At 41.1% G+C, this 27644-nt stretch overlaps 1 pseudogene; it reads left to right on the plus strand.

Annotated features, from left to right (window-relative positions):
- Positions 1 to 9880: 9880 nt before the first annotated feature.
- On the plus strand, positions 9881 to 16615 carry LOC133927403 (putative disease resistance protein RGA4; annotated as a pseudogene).
- Positions 16616 to 27644: the final 11029 nt, after the last annotated feature.

The raw sequence follows: 27644 nt of genomic DNA on the forward strand, positions 1-27644 counted from the left end.
TGACAAAATCGAGCCCGAGCCGAACCCCAAAACAGAACCGAGCCGACCGCAAAAATCGAGCCGAGCCTGAGCCTGAGTCGAGCCGTGAGCCACGAGCTGAGCCCAACCCCGAGCCGACCCAAACAGAATATTCTGGGAATATTCTCCCCTTTTCTTTTTTTTCTAAATTTCTCTCCCGGTAAAACTTTCGAAGCCCGTTTCTCCCCCGTCCTAACTCCGTTTTCAACGATTCTTCTACCGACATTCATCTAAATTCGAGATCTACCCAATCATGTCAATTTCATAATTTTTGTAAATTGTTTAGTCATTGTTTTAATCATTTGATTGATCATGTGCACCTTTGACGTTGTTGGGATTATTAGAGGAAGGAGCATTCGAGGAAGATCCCGAGGACCCGGAGTTTGAAGAAGGAGGAGACGAGGACTTCAACGAAGGCAAGTCCTACAACCGTTGATCATATTGATCCTATGCTTTTAAATACAACCTGTAGAGCCGTTGTTTCAAACAATAGGAGTATGCATGATTAAATTAATAGTTGTGATTTTAAAGAAATGCTAGAATAGTTATGACCTAGCTTGTTTATGCCATGCCTTGTCATTGTTACCTTTATTCCGTTGAAACCCTAGAAGGTTCCCAACATCAACTATAATGATTGTTTGGATAAATGCTTGTTTACTAGTATGCTTAGGATTGCTTTACTCAAAAGAAAGAACTAGATTATTTACATATGTTAATCATGCTTTTCAAAAATATGAAGTGATGTGTGCTTGGTGCGTGTGCGTGTAAAACTTGTGTTCTTAGAAAATCTCTAGAGTAGTGTTGACGAGGGTGAGTAAGGTACCCCACAAAGGTGGGAACTATCTTGGAGCAAGGTTCGCCTTTGTGGTGTTCTTGCTGGGAGACTCTTGCCTCGGTCGTATAAGGACCGGTTCGCTGTGACATCTCACCTAGTATCCACTCGTACAACCACATGGCTTGAATGGGCAGGACTTGACCTAACCCCTCTAACTTAGTTCGGTACCCACCCGAAGGCCGGTAGTGGCAATGGGGACCAGGAGAAGACTTGGGTGGTGCATAGCCCAAGGTCCGGCTAGTGATATTGTTAAGGCTATGTCAAAGCCTTGGGATTGCTAAGTGGTCCTTCTCATGGATCTTCTAAGGCCCCTGGTATCTTAGTGCCCTATGGGTGGATATTGTGACTTCGTTATGAGGTCGTTGCGTCTCGTTATGGTAGCTCCACCATTTGCTAAGGTGAGAGCCTACGCATATCTTGTGGGTAAAGTGTACAACCTCTGCAGAGTGTTAAACCTATCCGGATAGCCGTGTCCTCGGTCAAGGACATGCTATGGTTTGGTCACAATGATTAGCTTTTCGGCGTGAGTATCTCCTTGGTGTGTGAGTGGGCTATATGCCCCTGTTTTCAAAAAGAAGGGTTTTGGGCTTTGTGCCCTAAGCCTCTTGGACTGTGTGTCTACCGGCAAAAGACTTATGGGAACTGGCGGGATGAAAGTATCTCCCCCAGGGCCGTCAACCCCCATAAGCCAACCTTACGTGTTATCTTCGGAAGTATTTTTATTAAAGGTAGTTTATGCAAAATGAACCTTGCATCAACAAAACTAGCTTTCCGCAAAACCTAAAAGACTCTACAGCCTTATCCTTGATCTACCCTTAAGCATCTAATTTTCCCCCTTGAGGTAGGACTTGCTGAGTTCCTTATGTACTCACACTTACTAATTATGGACCTAGATGATCCAGAGGCCGATTTCGTCGAAAGAGAAGATGAAGATTAGAGAAGCTGGTTTCGTCTGCACTCAAACTGTCTGTAGGGCATGGGTCGCTTTTGCGTGTTTCCGTTGTGCTGTGAAGATTTGTTAATTTATGCCTACGGACCTTTGTTGTAATGAACTCTGTGTTGTACCCTATTATCGTATTTAATCGATGTATGTCTTTGATGTCTACTTCTGTTGGAATTCATACGTACCAGCTACTGATCCAGGGATTGGTATAAGCTACACGAGGTGACCACTTGATATACTCTAAAATCACTACTTGATCTACTCTCTAGTTAGTAACACATAGCAACAACTCTCTTTATACCTATTAGCACTAATCACTCGCTAATTTTGTGATTAATTACCTTGGATGATCACTTTAAATACTTTGGTGGCTTCTGTCAACCCTCAATTTTATAAACCTGTCATTAAGCATAATCATACATCATGAGCATCATGTTTAATTGTTAAGCATTGAGGAGTGCTTGTTATTTATAATGGATGTTTAAACAAATTTCTGAGTTATGAAAATGCCCGACGTTAGAGTTTTTTTAGTTTAACCTCCGCTTATGCGTTGTAGATGAATCCAATTAATAACGTTTCATCTCATTTTGTAATCACGTCACAAAATTCCTCAAATTTTTGGAGCTTAAATCTTTTTGAAAGGGAAGAGAAGGAATAGAACCTTTTCTGAAATACTTATCTCTCTTGCAAATGAGACCCATTGGCTGGCCCCACACCTCACCCCTCCCTCTCTTGGGCGCCATCAGCCCCACTCCCACCTCACTCACTCACACTTACTCTCTCTTTCACTCCAAACCGGCCAGCACAAACAGCAGAGCTGCTACTCCCCTTGCCTCCCTCAAACTCTCTCACTTTCTCCTCAAGAATTTGCCCTCAAGAACAAGATTTGAGGTATGAATATCACACCATAGTGTTCCCTAGCTCATTAGCTTCCCATCCATCAAATTATTGTTCATATGCACGAAGATTTGGAGGAGTTCAATCCATTTTCGTCGCTTGTTCTTCATTGCAATTTTAGCAGCTTGGCATCCCTCTTCTCCGAGCTTTCCCTTTGATTCTTCCCCAACGGAAGTCACCAACTTGGTCAGAGGACCTTGGTAAGTCCCTAGGGTTTCCATGGTATAAATGCATGTCTTAGTTGATTTTTGAATGGATTTGTGGGCAGCAATCGAGGAATGACGAAGTAATATCGTGTTCTTGAGGCATTAGAGATAGAAGGAAGATTTGGATGTGTAGAGCTAGTGATTTGAGCTTGTAGAGTGATAAATGAGGTCTAGAATCCATATATTAGTGCCAATATATGCTTATGTGGATTAGACTTTAACATGCAAGTCGAATCGGTCGAAGAATCATAAAAAAAACTCATGTTCTGCTACAACCTGGAGGTTCTAGGTTATAATCCGGAGGTTCCGGGTTAATCTGCACAATTTTTAACAGAGGACACCCTCCCGTAGGTTCACCCGAAAGTCCTGGTACTCGAAGAATCCGAGTTCAACCCGAACCCTCCGGATTTTACTGTTCATCATAGGTTTTTCTTTTTGTTTACTTTGCTAATAGCTTGTCAATTTCATAGTTGATTCATAAGAACTCCAAAAATTATTTGATCAGTTGCGTTAGCTTTTTATGAGTATTTTAAATGTTGGAACTCCAGAAATATTTTTGATAATTAATTATTATTTAAATATGTTTCAACTTAATTAAATCACAGTTAATTAATGTGATAGTCTAAAATTATAAAAACACTTGGAAAATTTATGCTATAATCAGTGCTATCTAGGAAAAATATACTTTGGTATGAAAGTGCTGTTTAAATTGTGAAACTCATTTAATCTTGACAGCTAGCTTAATTATAGACTTTTTTTAACAGACCTTAAATAAATCTTTTATAATATGAGATTCGTACTTCAATTCATATGATTCTTGTTTCATCATGTTCTTTACTCAATACCTCATCTCCTATAATATTTTCATGGCATTTGATGCATGTATCATAGCATTCCGTCACATTAATTGTGATGCACTGTTCTTTCTTTTAGTGATCGACGAACATGAGAGCGACAGGGGGTATTCTTGAGGTGAAACCTGATTGTGATATTGTGTGTGAAGAGCTTAAGCAAGTCAAGCATCTAAGTATATTGCACCTATTACTTTAGATCATATGTTGTCTTTAATTTGACAAAGTATGATATATGTATGTCACGCATGATAGTTAGTCGATGTTGGGTTTTCGGTAGTAGATCCTAACTGTTGCATTATTGCCCTTATTTGATATTGTTATCCTTTGATCCATTGTAATCCTGAGGAATAGCACTTAATTGTCTAATTTAAAATGAATACATCATGCTTATCAAGGCTTAGGTCATCGGTAGAAGTCGAGCAGTGGTTCGATCATCGTTCGCGAGTTTAGGGCTTACTTTTATTTCACAAATACAATGATGATGATGGGATGTGTAAGTCAATGAGGATAAGATGAGATTCGGGCGGGAAATAGGGATCGCTCGAGAAGGGGATCTCTAATGTTATAGGCTCACTTGAATCGATTAAGCATCGTCCGTTGTTGTAGTTGGCTTTAGCATATTCCGTACTTACCACATGTCAATATAATGGTAGAGAAGCCGAATACCTTTTGTAGCTGTGACCTTTTGGCTTGTGGGCATATGGTGTCATAAGCATAATAGGCTTGTAGATGTAACGTCGTAAATGTGTTATGGGTATAATAGGCTTGTAGAAGTATCTAGTTTGTTCGGGAAATAGTTCTAACTACCTCCACACCTTTAGGCGTAACTAGGGTGCTCCAAAAGTAGTCCTAATGGACCTCCGCACATATAGGTGCATGTTCAAACAGTCGGGGCTCAATTGGAAAAGGTTGACACGGGTACCCTCTTGTGTGCACTTTAGCGGGTGACACAAACCGAATAGTCTTCGTGTCGTGTGGGTAAAGATGTACCCCTGCAGGGTGTAAGATCAATTCAAATTGTCGCGCTCTCAGTTATGAGCATGCTTCTGTCCATTTACATCAATCGTAGGGTTTTCGATATCGGTATGTTGTGATAGAATGTTGGGATATAGCTGGTGATGTTGATGAAGAGTTGATATGATACAAGTTACAGTTAAGTTATGTTGATGATCTCAGGATACAAGGGTATTTTGGTTATGTGTAGATGCTTACACTTGAGTTCAAATCGCTTTTACATATGAAGTTACTTAACCTTTGTAGCCGAGTCCTTACTAATTACCCATATGCATTCTCCTTAGAGTTAGGCTATTTATAAGTGTCCATTATGGATTAAGTCTTGCGAATATCTTCATACTCATGTGCTTTGTTTGTTTTTCAGGTGAGAAAGATTTAGTTGTTGGCTCCTTTACGCCCACCGATGTTGACGACGGGCATGAGTAGTATCATTCTACTCGTGTGTTGTTATTTTGGGGTGACACCTTAGGGCAAACGACGCTACCCATCTTTCATCATCTTGTAACTTATTCTGCTGCGTAACTACTCTAACAAATGTATGTGTTATGTATTTTATTGTAAAGTTTAATCTACTTAAATACTTGTAACTTAATTTAACTAGTCACTCTTTATTGTGTCTTGTGATAATGCGCTTGTTGTAAAGGCGTGCATTCCAATCTTGAAAATAAACACATGCCGGGACTACCGGAATGGTATTCCAGTTAATTATTGTGGGTGTGATTATAGAAAATGATCATCCTAATGATTAGCTTGAATACTATTTAGATGGTTTCCCATATCTTAAATATTTTCTGAAGTATATGTGAGCTTCTCTGGACTCCAACAACTTCAAATGACCGAGTGAAGGGATATTATAGCCTCGACCCCGCGGACTAGCTGTAACCATAACGACTCAACTTTACTGTGTACGCCGGATGATCCGGTATAAACAATATTGTACTCACTGGGCCATCTAACGTATACATCATCCAAAAACTAGTCGTCTGAACGCTACTCAAATCCATTATAAACACTAGATACTCCAGCGTTGCCTTCAACTCCATCACCGGACCATCCGGTGTGTATATTTGAGCCAGACGCGCCACTGAAACTTTTTCTACAAGAAATGCTCCGACATATTGATCTTCAGAGCGTGGAACCTTCTGATGTGTTGAACATTATTCTTCGACATATGCAACCTTCTTTGGAATAAATGTTCCGATGTGTTCATAATGTCGAACATTATAAACACTCAGAGCGCCAGACCATCTGACATGTAGCATCTTTGATCTTCTTCTTATGAAAATGCTCCGGCATACACAATCTTTATGCCCCGGGCCTTCCGATGTCTACAGTTGTCATAAGCTGAAATGCCCCAATGTATACAAACTCCTCTACGTTGGACTATCAAACGTGTGCAATTTCTTTGAGACTTCTCTAATTCAATCAACATTTATCCCAGTTGTAGTGGCTTCTTCATATATTACATCTGTGAGATCTACTAAAGTATATGCTTGATAAACATATTAGTCATATTGACTATGTTGCCATTAATCATTAAAATCGCATATATACCCTAATAGGGTCATGTTCGCTACAACCGTGATAATATAGTGAACAAACTTACGGAGGATTCCAACATGATATGTTTAAAATATTATTAAGAAAGCCACAAGTCCTTTCAATATAAACAAGTCAAGAAGTAGAACAAGGAGAAAAAGAAGACAATGAATCTTCCAAACAAGACTTCAAAATTTTACACCAAACCAAACTACAAGATTAAAACTAAGAACAACCACTACAAGCTAAGTGGTTGCAAACATGTTTGTGAGAAAGGATCGGGGTGAAATCAACTCATTTGGCTATAGATTGCTAATTTTTTTAACAGTAGAGTAGACATAGTAGATAAACTTAGAGCATATTTAAATATAAATTGATATAGATTTATCTTTAGAAGTTTTAAAACTAATTAATTTTTAGTGTCATAACTCACCCTCCTGTTAAGATGTCACCAATCCCTTCATATGGTAGAGTGAAAATATTCGGTTGCGAAATTTTTAATTTTCATGTTGTGGTGGGGCGCCCTGTAATTATTTTTGATTTTTTAAATAACGTATTATCTCTGGAAAAGGCAAAAAATAAATGACAAATAAATAAATATTTTAAAAAATTCCGCATGTCCAGATACAAATCTACTTCCATGACCCGGCTCTTGGCTGACAGAAGACCGCCGGTGAGAGAGCGCCGGTGAACCGGAGTCGATGGCGCACGGTGGCGAGCAGGAGACACACGTGAACGCGAAAATGGAGACTAGTTCTTTTGTGCTGCCAAGCGGCTACTTTTTCTGTTGATTGAACTCGATTAAAAAGGAATTACATGCAGATTTTCATGGCCATCGTTGGCCGAGCGTTTTGCGGCACGCTCGTGCTCGGTCGCTGCCATCCCAGCGCCCTGGGACGTGCCGCAGAGCTTGCGCGCCGTGCGCACTACTCGCGCTAACCGCGGACAGCCAGAGCGCAGTTAGCCTGATCCATTTTCTAACTAAGGTAGACAGTGTGCTCAGGAATTATTCAAACATTGGCCACAAACTGCTTTATCCACAAATATCACAAGTCCCTCTCTGCTCGATCATATCTAATTTCAATTCAACTTAATACTATTGATTTTCCGGCAACGTCCAAGCACAGCGCTGCTCCCTCGACCACCCAACTGTCCGCCGCGAAAGAGACCTGCACCCTCGCCGTCGCCATGCAAGTAGCCGGCCGTAGCTTTCAGCCAGTTTGTGGACGATGAGCTCGCAATTCACATAGCCACAACACAAATGCAGAGGAACTCCTCTCCCGTCCACCCCCCCCCCCCCCACCAAAAAAAAAAGATCACCAGGTACAGCGTTCCATAGCCACTCGAGAGCTCAAAACAAGATCACCTCCCCATTAAACCCTTGTAATTGCTCGAGAGATGTGAGTATGTGCGGCCTTATTAAGGACATGTGTGTACATATGTATATTAGAATTTTGTGTAATTTTTTTCTATATGTTATATTTTATAGATGTGTGTGATGATCATGATTTATAATGATCTAAGCTCATCTCGTCACGACCTAATAGGTGTTGACCCGGTCATAACTCGTGACCCACGGCTCATGCGGCCGCATAACGATCTGACTTACACTATGCTTTACCCATCGACTGTGAGATCGAGGACGGTAGCATGGGCACGATCGAGGCGGGGCCAGGGCACGAGGCAACTACAGCGCTCGCACGAGCACAATAAATTTGTACATCCAAATTGAAAATTTTGAACCCGCCACTGCATGTGTGGGAGTCCCTTTCGTCTCGCCACCAGCATATAGACCAGTGCATCACCAATCACCATCACATTTTGGCCTAGACGCCAGTTTCTGGTCAAGGGATGCGTCGCACTGCACAACAGGTAAACATGGTTTCTATTCAGTGTGATATAATACAGTGATAGTGATGTAGAGTAGACACTTGAAAATATGTGCAATTGTACATGTTCAACCAAATCGTTTTCCTTCTGCGATCCAAATGACCACCCAAAAAATCTAGAAAGAGGGTTCAATTTCCCGGAGCACTAGCTGGAGCAAGCAAGGGTTCTCTTCCTTGTACGTTTGGCTGTGTGTTTCAGTCCAGCTTATGTTTGTTCCACAATAATGAAGGCACATCATTTCCTCTCTTTTTTGACAGAAAGAGGGCTGATCCCAGTGTTTGTACCACACTAGCTAATGAGAAGTTTGATGAAGGAAACAGGGGGGAAAAAGCGTAGTGACCACTCTGAACTCTGAAGCATCACTTATTGATGGTTAAACTGCTGAAGAAACAGCATCAGGTTCAGCAACAGACCCTGTGAAGGCTTGCTGGTAATGTGTTCATGTTGGCCCGGCTGATGGCTCGACATGTGCTCTGCAAACTAATCTATCTATCTACTTAATAAGCCAAGCAGGCGACAAATCGACCACATGTTTGATCCATCTGGTTAGGATTAAGCTAGGTGAAGCCTGATCACATGAACGGATCAACAGGATCCGTGGCTGCCAGTCCACATGATCAATTATTAAACAGATAAAACAGATATATATATTCGACAAGGCTATTTTGCGCCCCTCGCGCTACGCACTGGCCGGCCGCGCGTGCCCCAGCCAAGCCATCCTCCCTCCCCGTGCAGTTATAACATGGTGAACTGCAGCGTTGCTTGTTAAAATACAACATGTAGAACTGAGTTACAACATGGTGAGCATTGCAGTGTTGCAGTTACAAAGAAGTTATGTCTATGTAGTTACAACATGGTAGCCACTCTAGTTATAACATATAGAATATTGCAGTTATAACATGATGAACTGCAGCGTTGCTTGTTGAAATACAACATGTAGAACTGAATTATAACATGGTGAGCATTGCAGTGTTGCAGTTATAACCATTCTAGTTACAACCTGTTGAACACTACAGTTATAACATGATAGACAATCCAGTTATAACATGTGTAACCACTTTATGTCTGTAGTTACAATCACTCGATACTACATATTGTAACTCGTCTATGCACATAGTTGCAACTGGTTGTAATTGTTGCTCACGGGATGGAAACGCATTTGGTTATCTAGTGGGCCCACGGGGTGGTTGGTGGTAGCACGTTCGGTTGTATGAGGCTGGCATGCATGTCAGATCTTCTTTGTTTGCGTGAGGCTGGCTTGGTCGGGTGTATGCAAGCCCTGTGCGCAGCGTGCATGCACGCTACGCATACGTAAATAATAGTAGTCATGTATATATATATACACATACCAAAATTCCTTTATACAGTAAATTTAATAGCTTCCTTGGATGTTTCTTGGAAGGAAGTGGCTCTTAATTTAATAGCTCCGGTTAGTATCCTAGTTACCTCATGCCTCATGCGATGCACGTACATGAACAAACTAAAATTTTGTATCTGTCTTGATCCCTGCCTCCTCTCTCTTTCTCCTCCATGGAAGCACTTCTCTCTCTACTCCGCCTCACATTGCTCCTCCAAGGTAAGTACTAGATTCACAAACGCAAATCTTCCAGCATGGATTAATTTACATGTATCACATTCAATTTGTTTCTTGTGTTAAATATGTACATTTTTTCTGTGTCATCAATCAAATTTCTTTTTCATTTTTGCTTACTATGTCCCATGCGTCTGATTGTACGTTGTTGCCTAATGTTCATCAGAGTGTTCTCTGCTGCTACGTACTAATCGATGCACAATGCATTGTAATTACCAGGAGCAGAGCCTGCAACGTTCACCAATCCAATCTAATTAGGCGTTATAATTATTCTATTGTGTTAACTCGGAATATTGCTTAGAGATTTTGTGAGGGATTGGCCTGTTGGCATCTAGTTAAGATAGTAATAGAGGTCGACTGCGAGAACCAGATGCCCACTAGCTACCTTCTTTTTTGTCAATATATTTGCGTATCTTTTCATGCCCTGAGGTCGACTGCGAGAACCAGATACCCACTAGTTACTTTCTTTTTTGTCAATATATTTGCGCATCTTTCCATGCCCTCATGTGGAGCTGATTGAAGTGACTGTCAGACCATTCTTCTCCACTCTGCAATTGTGTTCCCTGTGTTCTGTGTGTGTTCTTGTGAGTTCTGACTGCAGTTCCAATGGCTGAGCTGGTGGCTAGCATGGTGGTCGGGCCACTGGTGTCCATGGTGAAGGAGAAGGCGTCCAACTACATCCTGGACCAGTACAAGGTGATGGAGGGCATGGAGGAGGAGCACAAGATCCTCAAGCGTAAGCTGCCGGCCATCCTCGACGTCATCGCCGATGCCGAGGAGCAGGCAACCCACCGTGAAGGGGCAAAAGCATGGCTTGAGGAGCTCAAAACTGTGGCGTACGAGGCAAATGAAGTCTTCGACGAGTTCAACTACGAGGCGCTCCGCCGCGAAGCCAAGAAGAAGGGGCACATCACCAAGCTCGGCATGGGTGCAGTAAAGCTCTTTCCTACTCACAACCGTATTGCGTTCCGTTACAGGATGGGCAACAAGCTTCGCAGGATTGTGCAGACCATTGAGGTACTTGTGGATGAAATGAATTCTTTTGGATTCAAATATCAACGGCAAGCACCAGCATTTAAGCAGTGGCGTCAGACGGATTCCATCATTGTTGACCCAGAGAATATTGTCAATAGATCCAGAGACGAGGAGAGGCAGAAGATTGTTAAGATCGTAACTGATAAGACTAACACTTCAGATCTCACGGTCCTTCCCATCGTTGGGATGGGTGGGCTGGGCAAGACCACCTTAGCTCAGCTCATCTACAATGACCCTGATGTCAAGAAGCATTTCCAACTTTGGAATTGGGTCTGCGTGTCAGATGATTTCGATGTTTGTAATCTTGCTAACAAGATCTGCAACACCTCTGGTGAGAACAACCTAGAGAAGGCACTGCAGAAGCTTCAGCAAGAACTCCACGGAAAGAGGTAATGGTAGACAAAATTCAGTCAACGTACCCTCTTTTTGTGTCACACATAAACATATACATTTTTCTTCTCCTCTTTATTCATCCTCAACTTACATTATAAGGGTGTTTCCATTAATATAGCTAATTAGTATATATAAGAGTTATCCATGTCACCTATTGATAGCACAATAGATAACATCGTCAATGGATTAGCTAGAGTATACTCTCTAAACTTCATATGGGTCCACGTGTAATAGTGTGCTAAATTATGTATTTGTCTTGGAGTACATGAATAGACCGTGTACTAACTAGTAGTTGACTTTTATCTCTCTTGGAATTGTCTCTCCTCTAAGTAGTTAAAAATCTGATATTGATATATAACCTTATAGCTAGCTAACGTGTATTGTTAAAGTCTTAAAGATGCCTTAAAAGCCATTAGGCTCAAAGACAGCTTAAATACGAAAGATAACACCGCTACCAACTAACAACCCAATAAGGAATAAGGACACGAGCACCCAAACTAACCATTTGCTTAACTCTCCTGCATTTCTGCATTGGACCGACAACCTGCCAACGACTTTGAATTGGGCACCACACACCAAAATTCTAACTTGCAAGTTGCCCTCTTGGACATTGCACATCTCATATATATGAAAAAATTATTTCTAACAGGTACCTTCTTGTACTGGATGACGTTTGGAATAAGAATGTCGACAAGTGGGAGAAGCTGGAGGCCTGTCTTAAACATGGTGATGTCGGCAGTGTCGTACTAACGACTACTCGTGATAAAAAAATAGCTAACCTCATGGGTACAGTTAAAGACCATGACATCACAGTTTTGGACAAGAAATTCATACATGAAATTATTAAAAGAAGAGCATTCAGTGTGCAAAACAGCAAGCCAGCTGAGCTAGTTAAGTTGGTTGATCAGATTGCAGAGAGATGTGCTGGGTCTCCATTAGCAGCGAAAGCATTGGGATCTGTATTACGTAACAAGACTACTGTGGAAGAGTGGGAAGCCGTATTACAAGGAAGCAGCATAAGCAATGATGAGACTGGAATTTTACCTATACTCAAGCTCAGCTACGATGACTTGCCAGCTGACATGAAGCAATGCTTTTCTTTTTGTGCTATGTTTCCCAAGGATTATGAGATTGACGTGGACATGCTTATTCGACTATGGATGGCCAATGGTTTTATCTCAGAGAAAAAAGGAGTACGTACTGAAATCGTTGGTAAACGGATTTTCAACGAGTTGGTTTCAAGGTCATTCTTCCAGGATGTGAAGGAAGTCACGGTTGACGAAGATAAAAGAAGGCGTGGGTATTGTTCAAGAATTATATGTAAGATCCATGACCTCATGCATGATGTTGCATTGTCTGCTATGGAAACAGAGTGTGTTGCTATAACTATGGAAACTAGTCCAAGTACTAAGTTGCTTCCAAATACTGCTCGCCATTTACATTTTTCATGTTATCGATCACAGCCACTGGTTATTTTAAATCATTCTATGAAGAAAACGCCTCTAGCTATCCAAACACTGATGGCTGGTGGATATATGGTTGAAAATTTGCAGCATTTATCAAAATACAGTTCTTTGCGAGCATTACAACTCTATGCTTCGAGTCTGCCAATGAAACCAAAGCATCTGCATCATCTAAGGTATCTTGATCTGTCAGGAAGTTCTATCATAGCACTTCCGGAAGATATAAGCATCCTATATAATCTTCAGACGCTAAACCTTTGTGGCTGCAAAAATCTTGATCGACTTCCCAAGCAAATGAAGTACATGACTGCCCTCCGTCACCTCTACACTCATGGATGTGAGGAGTTGAAGTGCATGCCTCCGGAGCTTGGACGACTCACCTCCCTTCAGACACTTACATATTTTGTAGTGGGTAGTGGCTCTAATTGCAGTAATCTTGGAGAGCTACAGCATTTAAACATTGGTGGTTCACTACTGCTAAGTCAGCTCGAAAATGTGACACAAGCAGACGCAAAAGCATCCAATCTTGGAAATAAGAAGGAACTGAGAGAACTGTCGTTAAGGTGGACAAGTGGTAAGGAGGAGGAACAACAATGTCATACGGTGCTAGAGGACCTCAAAGCTCATGATGGACTGAAAGCTCTAATGATACATTCCTACCAAGGCACCACTTTCCCAACATGGATAGGTATGTTGCAAAACTTGGTTGAGCTTCGACTACTTGATTGTAGGAAATCCAAGCAGCTTCCTCCATTGTGCCAGCTACAAGAGCTGGGACTTCTTCATTTGGAAGGATTACAAAATTTGCAGTACTTGTGCATCGGTGGTACGTCCTCCACTTTCCGAAAACTGAAGGAGCTTAAGATAGTTGGTCTACCAGAATTTGATAGATGTTGTGAGGCAAACTTGGTGGCAGGAGAGCAAATAACATTTCCTCAGCTTGAAAAGTTGTTTATTGAGCGCTGTGAAAAGTTCACTGCATTACCAGAAGCGGCATTGCTGAAAGAATCGTATGGTGGAGGAGATTATACAATGGCCCGCTCAGCATTTCCAGAATTGAAGGAGCTCCAATTGATAGAATTAAGCAGCTTTCAAAGCTGGGATGCAGCCCCTGGAATTCAAGTAGGACAGCTAATATTCCCTCTGCTTGAAAAGTTGTTGATTAAGCGTTGTGAAAAGTTCACTGCATTACCAAAAGCGGCATTGCTGAAAGAATCGTATGGTGGAGGAGATTATACAATGGCCCGCTCAGCATTTCCAGAATTGAAGGAGCTCAAATTGATAGAATTAAGCAGCTTTCAAAGCTGGGATGCAACCCCTGGAGTTCAAGTAGGACAGCTAATATTCCCTCTGCTTGAAAAGTTGTTGATTGAGCGTTGTGAAAAGTTCACTGCATTACCAGAAGCGGCATTGCTGAAAGAATCGTATGGTGGAGGAGATTATACAATGGCCCGCTCAGCATTTCCAGAATTGAAGGAGCTCAAATTGATAGAATTAAGCAGCTTTCAAAGCTGGGATGCAGCCCCTGGAGTTCAAGTAGGACAGCTAATATTCCCTCTGCTTGAAAAGTTGTTGATTGAGCGTTGTGAAAAGTTCACTGCATTACCAGAAGCGGCATTGCTGAAAGAATCGTATGGTGGAGGAGATTATACAATGGCCCGCTCAGCATTTCCAGAATTGAAGGAGCTCAGATTGATAGAATTAAGCAGCTTTCAAAGCTGGGATGCGGTCCCTGGAGTTCAAGTAGGACAGCTAATATTCCCTTTGCTTGAGACAGTCTGTATTAAGAAATGCCCACAGTTAACAAATCTACCTAAAGCATCAAAGCTCAGAGTATTAGAGATAACTAAAGGCAACCCACATATGTACCTGTGGGCAGCTAGGTATATGTCGTCATTGTCCACTTTGAAATTGAAGTTCCAAGATGGAGAAACAACATTGCTAGATATGGAGCATAGTAGTGTGATTGATCTGGTGGATGGCAAGGAGAAATGGAATCGTAAATCCCCTCTAACAGATATGAAGCTAATCGGCTGCAACTTGTTCTTCCACTCACGTGCACTAGTGCTATGGCCTTGTTTTGAGCAGCTCCAACGTCTACAAATTCGGAGTTGCGATGCGCTTGTCTGCTGGCCGGAGAAAGAGTTTCAAAGCTTGATATCCTTGAGGAGGCTGACTATTTTGGAATGCAATAATCTGATTGGATACGCACAAGGTCCTGACCAGCCAGCATCATCAGAAAGAAGCCAACTTTTACCCCATCTCGAGTATCTATCGATACATGAGTGTGCAAGTCTGGTAGAGGTCTTCAACTTCCCAGCATCTCTCAAGGAAATGTCTATTTGGCGGTGCCGTAAGCTTGAGCGCATATTCGGCGAGCAACAGGACAAGCCAGCATTAACACAAGGGCCTAGCACTGACGTCATGGAATCCACAGCTGTACCGGAGCTGTCATCATCGGTCAGGGACCACTTCCTTCCATGTCTTGAAAGTCTAGTAGTTGGATGGTGTGACAGCTTCTCAGGGGTTCTCAGCCTTCCCCCGTCCCTCAAGAGTATAGAAATTAGCGGTTGCGGCAATCTAGAAGTCCTATCAGGTCCCTGGAATCATGCTTGGGAGAGCTCCCAACGCTGGAACACCTTTATCTTTGGAAATGTGAAAGCCTGACATCCTTGCCCAATGGGCTACCCGCATACTCATCTCTTTCTCGTCTTGAAATTCAAGGTTGTCCTGGTATAAAGTTGCTTCCTTCATCCCTGCGTCAACGTCTCGACAGCCTCGCGTCTAAATATCTCGATGCTCGTCACGAAGGTACCCACCAAACTCAAATCTTTGCAGTTTCAGCAACAATTGCATAAATCTGTTCATATGTAACTCAAATCTTTGCAGTTTCAGCAACAATTGCATAAATCTGTTCATATGTATTATCCTCTTCGAGCTGCGTCAACGTCTAGATTGTATTAATTGTTTTTCTGCCTAAACCACGAAATTTGGACTAGCTGAAATTGAGGGAACCAATATATTTTTCAAAGCTGTTTCTTGCAAACTTCACGGCGGATGCACAAACTACAGAGTTTACATTTTTGTGTTTTTGTTTCAGAAAGAATTTGGCAAATTTTCGTTCTGTTCAGTAACCATTGTGCCATATACTTTAAAATGCTATACTAGATTCTGTCTGCAGTACAAGTTTTCATGGTACTCTTAATTTGTATGGATAAATCCTAACATCGGTTATGACCAGGTGCCAAGCTATTGAAACCAAAGACATGGAAATATGCCATCTCTAGAAATTAGTGAGCAAACGATAACACAAAGTATCAGGAAAGTTACTAAGCAGGTTTGTAGCATCGACATTTATCTTTATCTCTCCATTTTAGATTTGAATCATTTCAATTTATGCTTCTATTGTAGGAGGTGGTTTATTACACACATATTTCCGTCTTACGGTGCACAGGGCCTGAATTACCATATAGGCTCTGATGTAAGTTGTTGAATTTCTCTTTGATATATCACTATTTATTCTTTCATCTTTTTTCTGTTGATTGTTGATTGTGTATGTCTCTCTTGCAGAATTGTTCCAAGACTAACAAATGGTGATGAGATCAAATGGAATGGAGATGTAGAATATATTGCTCACTGGCATAGACAGAACATCTCGACAAAGATTTCCCCCATCCCGAAACATAATCTGACAAATTAAAAACATATAACATGTAAGTTACAGTCAAAAGACCACCAGAGATTTATTTGTGCAAAACAAGTTCATCCAAAAGAAACATATTTAGATATGTGCCACGAATTTGCAACAAGTTAGCTATATATGCTGTTTTATCCCCATGATTAGGAGCGTTGTTATGCATTTTGCATATGTGTTGTAGGTATCATGATGTTTCTTTGTAACTGAGCTTGGAGAAAGATTATATCATATTTGTGGCTATTTACTTCTATTATGTTATTCCCTATTATTTGACCCCTTGTTTGTCCTTCCTAAGCGAATCGAATGGTGGCACCTGACTTTTATTCTCTCGAACAGCTATTTTCCTTTTCTGACAACACCTCGGCCGCTATTTTCAACTGTGAGTTAGTTTTCCCTTAACATGATTGGAAGCCTTTCTTTCGTTTGAAAAGGAGGCTAGAGTGCTGCCAATCGATCAAAGAACATGCCTTTCCAGGTTTAGTATAACTTACCTTGGTTTTAGTTGTAGTTGCTTTGCTGCAATTTTCAATTAGTCTTCTATGCAATTTTTAGTGGATCTAATGGTGGTTTCTATTGATCAATTAGTACTATATGCAATTTAAGTGGCTCAAAGGCCAAAGCATTTTGTGGTGAAGGCAATCAAATTGTGCTGATTAATTCCCTTGCGAGCATGCGGTTGTTTAACATGGAAATTTTAGTATTGTAAAAGTGTCCGTTTGAACTACCCAGCTGTGTGAAAAACAAAAAAGATTATGAACGAATAAAACTAATGAAACAGAGTTTACTTTGGAGTAAAACGATGACAAAGTGCGATGCTTTGTACAGAGAAGATGGCCTACTTCCTGTGATTAATAGTTCATGGCAGTACATCATATGATGCCACTGCATTCTGCTCAAGAACAGAACGCGGTCCGTAAAAAGAAAAAACCATTCCCTCATGATGAAATGTACTGTCAAGAACAACTTGACCTGAATACTTCATCAAAGGTAAACAAACAAACAAATTAAACAATTCAGAAAGCACAAAAGAAAATCTAGACCAAATTAAAATTACAGAAATTACTTGATCGTAAGAAGATGTAAATCTGGAGAGAGATGTCTCTACTCTCTACAACAGGTTTAAATAATGGGGTCTTTTACGGTACACCCGCTGACCTCCTAAGAGGTAAGAGGTGTAATAAGTCTAGGCCGTTGATTTTTTTTAGACAGAAATTAATTAAGAGATTAAATAATCTATTATCCGGCTATTTCCGGTTAGCATTGGATCCCAAAATCTCGCATTTTGCTGCGCCGGGCGCTCGCTTCGATCCCCTTCCCTGGCCGAGCACCGAGCCCATGCTTCGATCCTCAAATCACGCATCCTTAGCCTCCCGATCTCTTTCCTTTCCCTGGCCCCCCTCCTGCTTCCGAGCCGATTTAAAAAAAAGAGAATTTCGATTTGTGGATGATTCTTCATAGTGATTCCAATAAAGATGCCCAAGTGGGCTGATTTTTGCGGAAGCACCGAGGCGAGGTAAAGCGCGTAGAAAATTTAGAAAGTTGCGTTGAATCTGTTGTGTCTCGAGTTTCGACTGCTGCTTGCGTGGGTATCAGTTAGATAGAGCAATTTGGTGGCAATTGATCGAGGAGAGTTCGCCCACGTTCAAGCTCATTTGAGATTTTGGTTAACGTCCAGTTACTCAGAGCTCTACAGCGTATCACCGAAAATCTGAAGTATAGTGACATGAGCAAATGTGCAGGTCATATCGGAATTTGCCCCAATGAGCTCTGACCGGATTGATGTCAGGGATGATTGGATCAAAATCGCTGCACGGTAAAAGTGTGTGTATGTCAAATCTGTATGTGCTATATGATTGGATCAAAATTGCTGCTTGGTAGTGAAAGTTTAGCTTTAATGATAAACTGGTTTTGAGCATCAGCCAGGGTGTTTCTCGAGTTTCTTTGCGCTATCTCAAAATGCTAGATTTCCATGAGTTCTTACTGATGTAAAATTCCTTGAGATTCTTAAATTGATTTGTTTTCTTAGAATTCTGTAAAAGGAATCGATGTGTCTGAAACAGGTAGAGTACTGCATACCTATTGATAGTTGATATTTTGGTTCCTATGAAATTATCACATTACAAACCGGGCTACATTAGATAGTTGTGTTGTTCACCTAAATTCTTTGCAAAAGGAGAATTATCGTTTCGATGCAATGAAATAGGCTAAATAATTGGAGCAGTAGACTAAATGAAGAGTTCAGCTTAGAATTTGCCCTATGCGGTCGCCCACCATGCACTTGCTCATCTACAGCCCTGCTTGGCACTCCACACCTACAATCTCAATTTGTGCCGTGCATTGAGAAGTTGAGTAGCAGCAAGAGTGCTCAAAGGTAGCATTATCTTATTTCACTATGTCCTGACTAGGAACATAAGAGTATAAATTATCTTATTTGACTATGTCAGTACAAATTATGACAATGTTTAGATCTTTAACTTATAGGCTTTACCGATGAACTGAAAGTATGATTTAATAAACTTGAAGTACATAAGCTGCACACAAACTAAAGTGTTATCTTCGTTTCAAATTATTCAAACATTCGAAGAATTGGTGAACTGTAGGGTTGTGCTGTTAAAAGATGGTATTTTCTTGAATTTATTATGTTGTGTGCAAGGCTTATAGAGGGAGAATTTTTTTTAATTTGATATGTTTTCCTTTTCTGATCTATTTATAACTAGGCCCCCACCGTGTGTATGCCTGGAAAAATTGCTGCACTGTGCAGCAAGTTGAATGAGGTACCCTCCATATTGCTGCTCCATAACATCCATAATTTGATATTTCCTAAGACCCGCAGTCCGGTACGCTATGATTTCTTTTTTCTGATGATCTGTGATTTTACAGTGCGAAAACAAAAACCCTACTTCATTTGATGTTGCCATCTCATGAATCTGTGTATCGATGTACTTGTGTATGTACCACAGGTTCATTTGAGGGTTATGTTTAATTACTATCTCATTAGGACATCTGAATCCTATCAATGGGCGTGGCCTCCTTATCTTATTTGCCATATTGAAGAAATATGGTTGTCTGTTATCTTGTTTCGAACAGACAAATTGGCGATATGTTATATCATCTTTGTTTCCTAAGACAATGAGGGAAACTACATGTACGCCATATTGCCATCAGTTCATTTGCAACAAACAAATTAACTAAGAACACACATGGGTTCAACGGGTTGCACGTCCTTCCAACAACAGATCAACTGGAAATCACCAAAAAAAACAACACATCAAAGGGGGCCGAGCTCACCTTGCCACGGGGAGGAGCAGTAGGGATGTCGCAGCGCTGAGGGGCAGGGATGACGTCTTGAGGAGGACTAGTAGGGACCGGGCCGTTAGGGAGGACCAGCACGGACGGGCTTGTTGGGGAGGCAGTTGCGGTGAGCCCACATCACGACTAGAGGACCGGCAACGAGCCGCAATAACTGCCCGAGTCACACGAAGACCTAGTGTTACGGCATAAGGAAAAACAGAGAGGATTTAGATGAAATTCCTAGCGCAATGTGAAACAATGGGTAAAATAGATCGATTTACTACAGTTCCTCACTCCGTCGCCGGTTCCAGAGCCCGTCTGCCGATGGTGTCGTTGTTGTCGCCTGCCTCACAGTGAGGAAGAACGCGCCGATTCCTAGGGCCGGCGGGGAGGCCGTCGTGCCGCGCGGGTGGCGGCGCTGTGTGGGGAGGGGAGGGAGGGCTGGCGGAGGGTGGCGTCGTGCTACGCGGGCAGCGGTGGCGCGTGAGGCGGGGAGGGATGGTAGGCGGGGGTGGCTCGTGGGGCTGGGTGGGAGGGCCGGTGGGGGGACGTCGTGCTGCGCGGGTGGCGGCGGCACGTGGGGCGGGAAGGGATGGCAAGCGAGGAACCACACCATACGCATCCTAAAACAATTGTTACATTCACATGATGTGTGGTACACTATTATATGGGGTACAAATCGTTGGATTAAGCTATGTTAAATGTGTGGTAACACTAAAATTTCGTATATGCTATCATATGTGGTGTACACCCTATGAATCATCACATGTTATCTTATCACATGTGTACATCCTATCACGTGTGTATGCTCATACGAACCTTTCTCACATGCACATGTGCGAGTGGTACAAATGAACCAGCATGTGTTTCTTCTTTTTTTTACTGAACCATGTGTTGTACACACGTATCAATGGTACACATGAACATGCACATGTAACAGCACTATACATGAACATGCACATGTACGTTGGCACACATGAAGCTGCACACGTGATTTTCTGGTACAAGTGGTACATGTAGGAGCAAAATCCGGTGGGAGCAACCGTACGTACAAAAACTTTTCAAAGGAAAAAACAACTAATTAATAGACATTAATTGACTTTCCAAAACAAAAACATAAAAAATATATAATAATTATGGGTGACCTATTACCTAGTCATCGCGGTCTAACAAAATGGACGGTTCACGGTTATTTGAGTGTATCATAAAATTTACCTTAAATAGTACTAATTTAAAAGGTTATATTGCAACGAGGAATATCAGTGCAAACTCAAACAAGGGGAAATTGCAATGCAGAATAACAATGCTCTATGTTCTCATCGAGTTTCTGCTACAGCAAAACAGAGGAAAATTACTGTACTTTATGATGCTGAGCTTGATACCCTTACCCTTGGGGAGACTCACCCAAGCTTTGTTGCCCTTGCCAATTGTGAACACATTGCCCAGACGGGTGGCAAAGACATGACGCAAGGCATCCTCCACATGGATGGTCTCAAAGCTGCACTCATGCTTCTCCCTGTTCTTTCTCACAAACTTGATGAAATCAAGAATCTTGTTGGTCTCCAGATCAATCATGATTGTGTCATTTGCCTTGATAAGAGGATCGGGTAGCAAATAGTGCGGCCATTGTTTTTTTTTTAGATAAAGGAATTAGTTCCGGCCTTTTGCATCCTCCGATGCATACAGCCCTAAAAAATTTATTACAAAGCCACAACCTTAACGATTAAGGACCCAAAGGAAAAAAGGCCACCTATAACACTAGTAAATTATTGTTCATTGTTCAATATTACAAAGACTCATTATCATCATTAACCGAATAATCTGTAATTAAGCCGCCACCCATGCTTGGCAAACATATCCATCGCCACCACCTCTAAAGCTTGAGACGCCCTCAAGAAGTCTTCCCTTTGACCCTCCCTCTGTAGCAACCTCCAAAATCGCAGCCAGTAGGTTCCCCTGAAAATTGCCTGCATAAAAGTTATATCAAGTTTATGATTAAAAATTATATCATTTCGGCATAGCCATATTGACCAAAAGATGGCTGCCACCCCAACTAGCATCTTATTCCTAGTCTTTTCTCCCATCTCGCTTAACCAACCACTTAAAATGTGACCCGTACTGCTAGGTTTTTTAATGCCTAAGGCAATAGAGATTATCTGCCAACAGGACCTAGCAAAGGGACATTGAAAGAAAAGGTGATAAATGGTTTCATTTTGATTGCAGAAGCCGCACTTTTGGTTACCATCCCAGTTCCTTTTGACCAAATTATCCTTGGTCAACAGGACACCTTTACCTAAGTACCACAAGAAAACCTTAATCTTTAGCGGAATCTTGAGTTTCCACAGACGCTTGGCACTACTAATTGTCGGTTGAGATTTCATTTGCATGTACATAGACTGAACTGAGAATATTCCATGTGCAGTTAAGTTCCACCTGAAAGTATCTTGTCCATGACATAATCGAACGGGAGCAATTTTTGACACCATATGTTGCCAAGCAACTAATTTATCCCCTACAATGGGTCTACGAAAAAAGAGGTTCAAAGATGATGATTGCATAACGTCAGCCACAGTAGCTTGACTTCTTCGAACCACATTATAAAGTGTCGGATATTGCACACAGAGAGGACTATCATCTAGCCACTTGTCAATCCAGAACCTGGTCTGGCATCCATTTTTAACCTGGAAAAAACCAAATTTGAGGAAAGCATTTTTTACCTTCATAAGCCCTGACCAGAAATGAGAATCACCTGGTTTCCTTTCTACCTGGGTTAAGGATTTACCACTAAGATACTTGTTTCTAAGCATTCTTTGCCAACCCCCCTCCTCATTAAGTAGTCGATAAAGCCACTTGGTAAGGAGGCACACATTCTTAATCGAGAGGTCAACAATGCCAAGACCTCCCTGGTCTTTTGGCTGGCAAAGAATGTTCCATCTAGCAAGTCTATATTTTTTCTTGTTATTATCCGCCTGCCAAAAGAATCTGGATCTAAGATAATCCAACTTTTTAAGGACATCTCGAGGGATCTCAAAGAATGACATCATAAAAAGCGGGAGGCAACTTAAGACTGAGTTGATGAGCACAAGTCTACCCCCGACAGACATTAATTTCCCCTTCCAACTACTTAATCTCTTTTCGAACCTTTCTTCGACCTCTCTCCAATCTGAATTCCTTAATTTCTTATGCGTCATTGGAATACCCAGGTATCGAAAAGGTACTTGTCCAATATCACAACCGAATAATTGTGCGTATTGGGCCTCACAGTCTTTAGCATCACCATAGCAGAATAGTTCACTTTTATGGAAGTTTATCTTCAGACCGGAGAGTTGTTCAAAAATACAAAGTATGAGCTTCATATTTTTAGCCTTTTCAAGATCATGATCCATGAAGATGATAGTATCATCTGCATATTGAAAAATTGATAAACCATCATCCACAAGGTGTGGAACAACTCCATCAATCTGTCTATCCTCTTTTGCTCTTGCTATCAGAGTAGCAAGCATATCAGCTACAATATTAAAGAGAATAGGCGATAGGGGATCACCTTGTCTGAGTCCTTTATGAGTTTGAAAATAAGATGCAACTTCATCATTGACCTTAATTCCAACGTGACCCCCCGACACAATATTTTTGATCCAGTCACACAACTTCCCTGAAAAACCTTTCATTCTCAAAGTTTGCTGGAGGAAAGACCATTTGACTTTATCATAAGCCTTTTCAAAATCGATCTTAAAAATCACCCCATTTTGCTTTTTCCTATGCAATTCATGGATGGTCTCATGAAGTATTATGACTCCTTCCATAATATTGCGGCCAGTCATGAAGGCTGTTTGTGATGGGTTGATTATTTTTTCGGTCACCATGTTAATTCGATTAGTGACAACTTTAGTAAATATTTTAAAGCTGACATTAAGGAGACATATTGGACGGTAATCTTGTACTTTCAAAGCATTACCTTTTTTTGGGAGTAACGTAATCACGCCAAAATTCAAGGAGAAGAGAGGAAAATCTCCAGCATGGAAGTCTCTAAACATATCCAAAAGATCATATTTAATGACTTCCCAAAAGACTTGGTAAAATTCTGCTGGGAAACCATCTGGGCCAGGAGCTTTATTATGCTCCATTTGGAATATTGCCCTTCTTATTTCTTCCTCCTTGAAAGAAGCCGTGAGGATCTCATTTTCGCTTTCGCTCACTTGAGAAATATCATTCCTTATCGATTCGTCCATTGCAAAGTTATTATTTTCTGGTTTGCCAAACAGCTCCTTATAATACTTAGTGATATATTTCTTGATATTGGCATCTCCAATTATAGTACCCTCCTCTTGTTCTAGTTTATATATATTCTTCTTCCTATGTTTCCCATTCGCCACCATATGGAAATATTTAGTATTATCATCTCCCCTTAGCAGATCTTGGACCTTAGCTCGTTGATACCATTTGAGCTCTTCCTCTCTAAGAATGTGAGCCAGCTTTTCATTAAGATCATGTTTGGAAGCTATCTCATTAGTTGTTAAAGAATTATGCTCCGCCTTTTTATCAAGCTCATCAATCTTCATTATTAACTGTTTCTTTTCCTTTTTTAAAATGCCTGAAGTGTGATTAGCCCAACCCCTCAAATATTGTCGCAGCACTCTGATTTTGTTTTGCCAATTATTGATAGAATTATTATGTCACTGTTGAGTTTGCCAAATATTAGTTACCATTTCATGAAAACCATCACGGATCAACCAACCCAACTCAAATTTAAAGGGTGGTTGCTTACCGTGGTGACAGACACCCCCCGCATTGAGCAATAAAGGAGTATGGTCAGACCGACATCTATCAAGCGCCATAACCATAACCTTGGGATATTTCGACTCCCACTCCGTACTCATTAGGACACGATCCAGCTTTTCAAAAGTTGGTGGTACTAGATCATTTGCCCATGTATATTGCCTCCCAGTCATTTCAATTTCACGAAGATCCAATGCATCGATGATTGCATTGAATAACTGAGGCCATCTAGGTTCGAAATTGTCATTGTTCTTATCCTCTGGTCGTCTCATGATATTGAAATCTCCCCCTATGATCATTGGGTTCGTTTCCAATCTACACACCTGAACCAACTCTGAGAGAAAAACATCCTTATATTCATCTTGGGCCGGTCCATAAACCGCGTATAATGCCCAAGTGAACCCATCTTCCTTATTTTTAACGATGAATTTTACGTAAAAGTCTCCCTCTACAATGGAACTAATATCAAAAACCGATGCATTGACCCCCATGATCATACCTCCTGATCTACCTCTTGGAGGCTTAGTGTGCCACAAATAATCCATACCTCCACATAAATGATTAAGCTTAGAGGAAGAAAAAGTGCTTCTACCTGATTCCATGACTGCAATAAAATCAAGGTGTTGACCTTTAGCCAAGTTTGATATATAATTATGTTTCGCCAAGTCTCCTAGTCCTCTGCTATTCCAAAATATTCCTTTCGTTATATGTGTTCAAATAAGGAGTGCCCCTCTGACCAAACTGGACAGACCGGACCTTGCAAAGCTTGAACGGCACAAAGAAATAGTGGTAAACAGACAGCACAACCCAAATAATATTGAATTAAGAACTAAATTAAGAAAGACAATAGATTGTATGATAGAGGAATCAAACATCATCGTACTATTGTTGTATTCAAAAGCAAAAGTTTAATATCAAAACAGAATGTAAACTGCATATCATATCGAAATTAATCACTTGGCATCATCCTTACAAAACTGAGCTCACGAGAACAAGACTGCTCAAACAACAAAGCAGCATTGAGCCACTAAGATAGCACATCATTAACAACCTTATATTCCGGTGTGTATTAATTTAAAAAGAATTAAAATTTGGTAACATTGTATGCTCCATTGTAATAGTAAAGAGATGTTACAAGAATAAATAGTTCTGACCTTTGCATCCTCATCCTTGATGGGATGAAGGCAGAAGTAACCCTTGTGTTTTAGGTCATCTTCAGCAGCTATCTCAAATTTTCATCCTCAAAAATATTATTACAGCATCCTTTATCACTATTATAACATCTCTTATTTTTTCATCTCCAGTAGCTACCCTATTTCTCGCCTTCTACTACTCTTTTTCTCCCTCCGATCCTGCTGTCGACCTCTGTAAACAGTACTGCTACAGCGTTTCCCTTCTGAACCCACTGTCAGTCACTATGAACAGCACTGCTACAGTATTGATAGGCAGAAGTAACCCTTGGTGTCTTAGGCCATCTCCAACAGCTACCTTAAATTTTCATCATCAAAAATATTATTACAGCATCCCTTATCACTATTATAGCATCTCTTATTTTTTTTTATCTCCAGCAGCTACCCTATTTTCCACCTTCTACTACTCTTTTTCTCCCTTCGATCCCGCTGTCGACCTCTGTAAATAGTACTGCTACAGTGTTCCCCTTATGAACCAATGTCAATCACTATGAACATCACTGCTACAGCATCGATACAGTGTTGCGTGCTGCTACAGTAACTCGGAGAAATACAGCTCCTACTCTCTTCACAACACTGTAGCAGTACTGTGCGGCACTGTAGCACCAGATGGGGTATCTGCTGGAGCACTCTCCGCAACACTGTAATAGTAAAGAGATGGGATGAAGGCGGAAGCAACCCTTGGTGTCTTAGAGAAGCCTGTAGTTCTCACCAGTCTTTGGAATGGAAATGACATCTGCCAAATAGAGCACATAATTACATAAGGAGCGATATATTGAAAAATAAAAACTGACATATCACAGGCTGACTAACGAAAAACCTTGTTAAGAAAAGCACTCCCTGGACTTATGAGGCCCAGATGAAGGCTTGGGAGCCTGATAAGCACAGCAAAGCAGCACCAAGCATTACAATACTAAGCAGCAGCGAGTATTTGTTGGAAGCTGGAAACCATTTCAAGCAAAAAGAAGAAAAATGTGTAAACTTACAAAAGCTCATTGCTATACATTTTTATGTGTTTTTCTCAAACCTGGATCTTGCCTATACATTTATATGATGTTTCTGTTTTTCGTGCTCTTGTGTCTCTTGTCCTGCTTTCTAGACAAGCTTTAGAGTACATTTCATTCAATCATTTTTTTCTTTGAGAATAACTTCTCTTCGAACATATACCAAAAGGCATCTAACAATATTTTTTGTATAGAAAAAAAACATCCAGCATTTTAAGAATAAAGAAAGGGGAAGAAATACTTTCATCCGAAGGACTAGAGAAACAACCGCCTCACCATGCTCTTCTCCATTGGAAACCATAATGGAGACTGCTAAAGCAGCTGCAACTACAACTCTCCGACCCGACCTCTCCCGCCTCTCATGTGGTAGCGCAATCCACAACCACACTCTCTAAACATTTCCCTTCCTTTTCTCCCTTATCTCCTTCGTTGTCACTAGAGGAGACGAGATGGTGCCAATGGCGGTGTCAAAGTTGCATAGCCAGTTATTACTACTGGAGCTCATGCCATCTCTTTATGCTAGTTGCTCACCTTGAATACTTTGTTTTAGAATCCATTTTACAACTATTAGCGTTTTCTCAATCCTATGCTTTGCACATGCATTTTTTCTCTTTTCCTATTTTTCATGTCATAAGGTCCAAGAGTAATACTCCTCAGAGAGTGCAATTTCCAAACCATCCATTTACATTGACCGTGGAGCATGCTTTTTGAGAGAAAGTAAGGGCTGTTTTGTAGGATTCCGGATTCTCCAGAAATGTTTCGGTTCTAGTTCTTTTCCATTTGGTTGGAGTTGGTTCGGTGGAATGGAAACTGGTCGCTGCACCGCATCAGCAAACGACATTTGCTAACTGACATCTCCAGTTTCCATTTCAAGTTCAGGAATCCGGCATGCTCATGAATATGCTTCAGTAGTTCAACTAGGGAGCTTGTCAAGTTACTTACCTGAACGACCCTGCACACAGCACGCATAGTCCACGTCCTCTCAAGCCCTGTTCTGTGTTCTCCCAG

This window comes from Phragmites australis, chromosome 8 (assembly GCF_958298935.1).
Source record: "Phragmites australis chromosome 8, lpPhrAust1.1, whole genome shotgun sequence".
In the NCBI taxonomy this organism is placed as follows: domain Eukaryota; kingdom Viridiplantae; phylum Streptophyta; class Magnoliopsida; order Poales; family Poaceae; genus Phragmites; species Phragmites australis.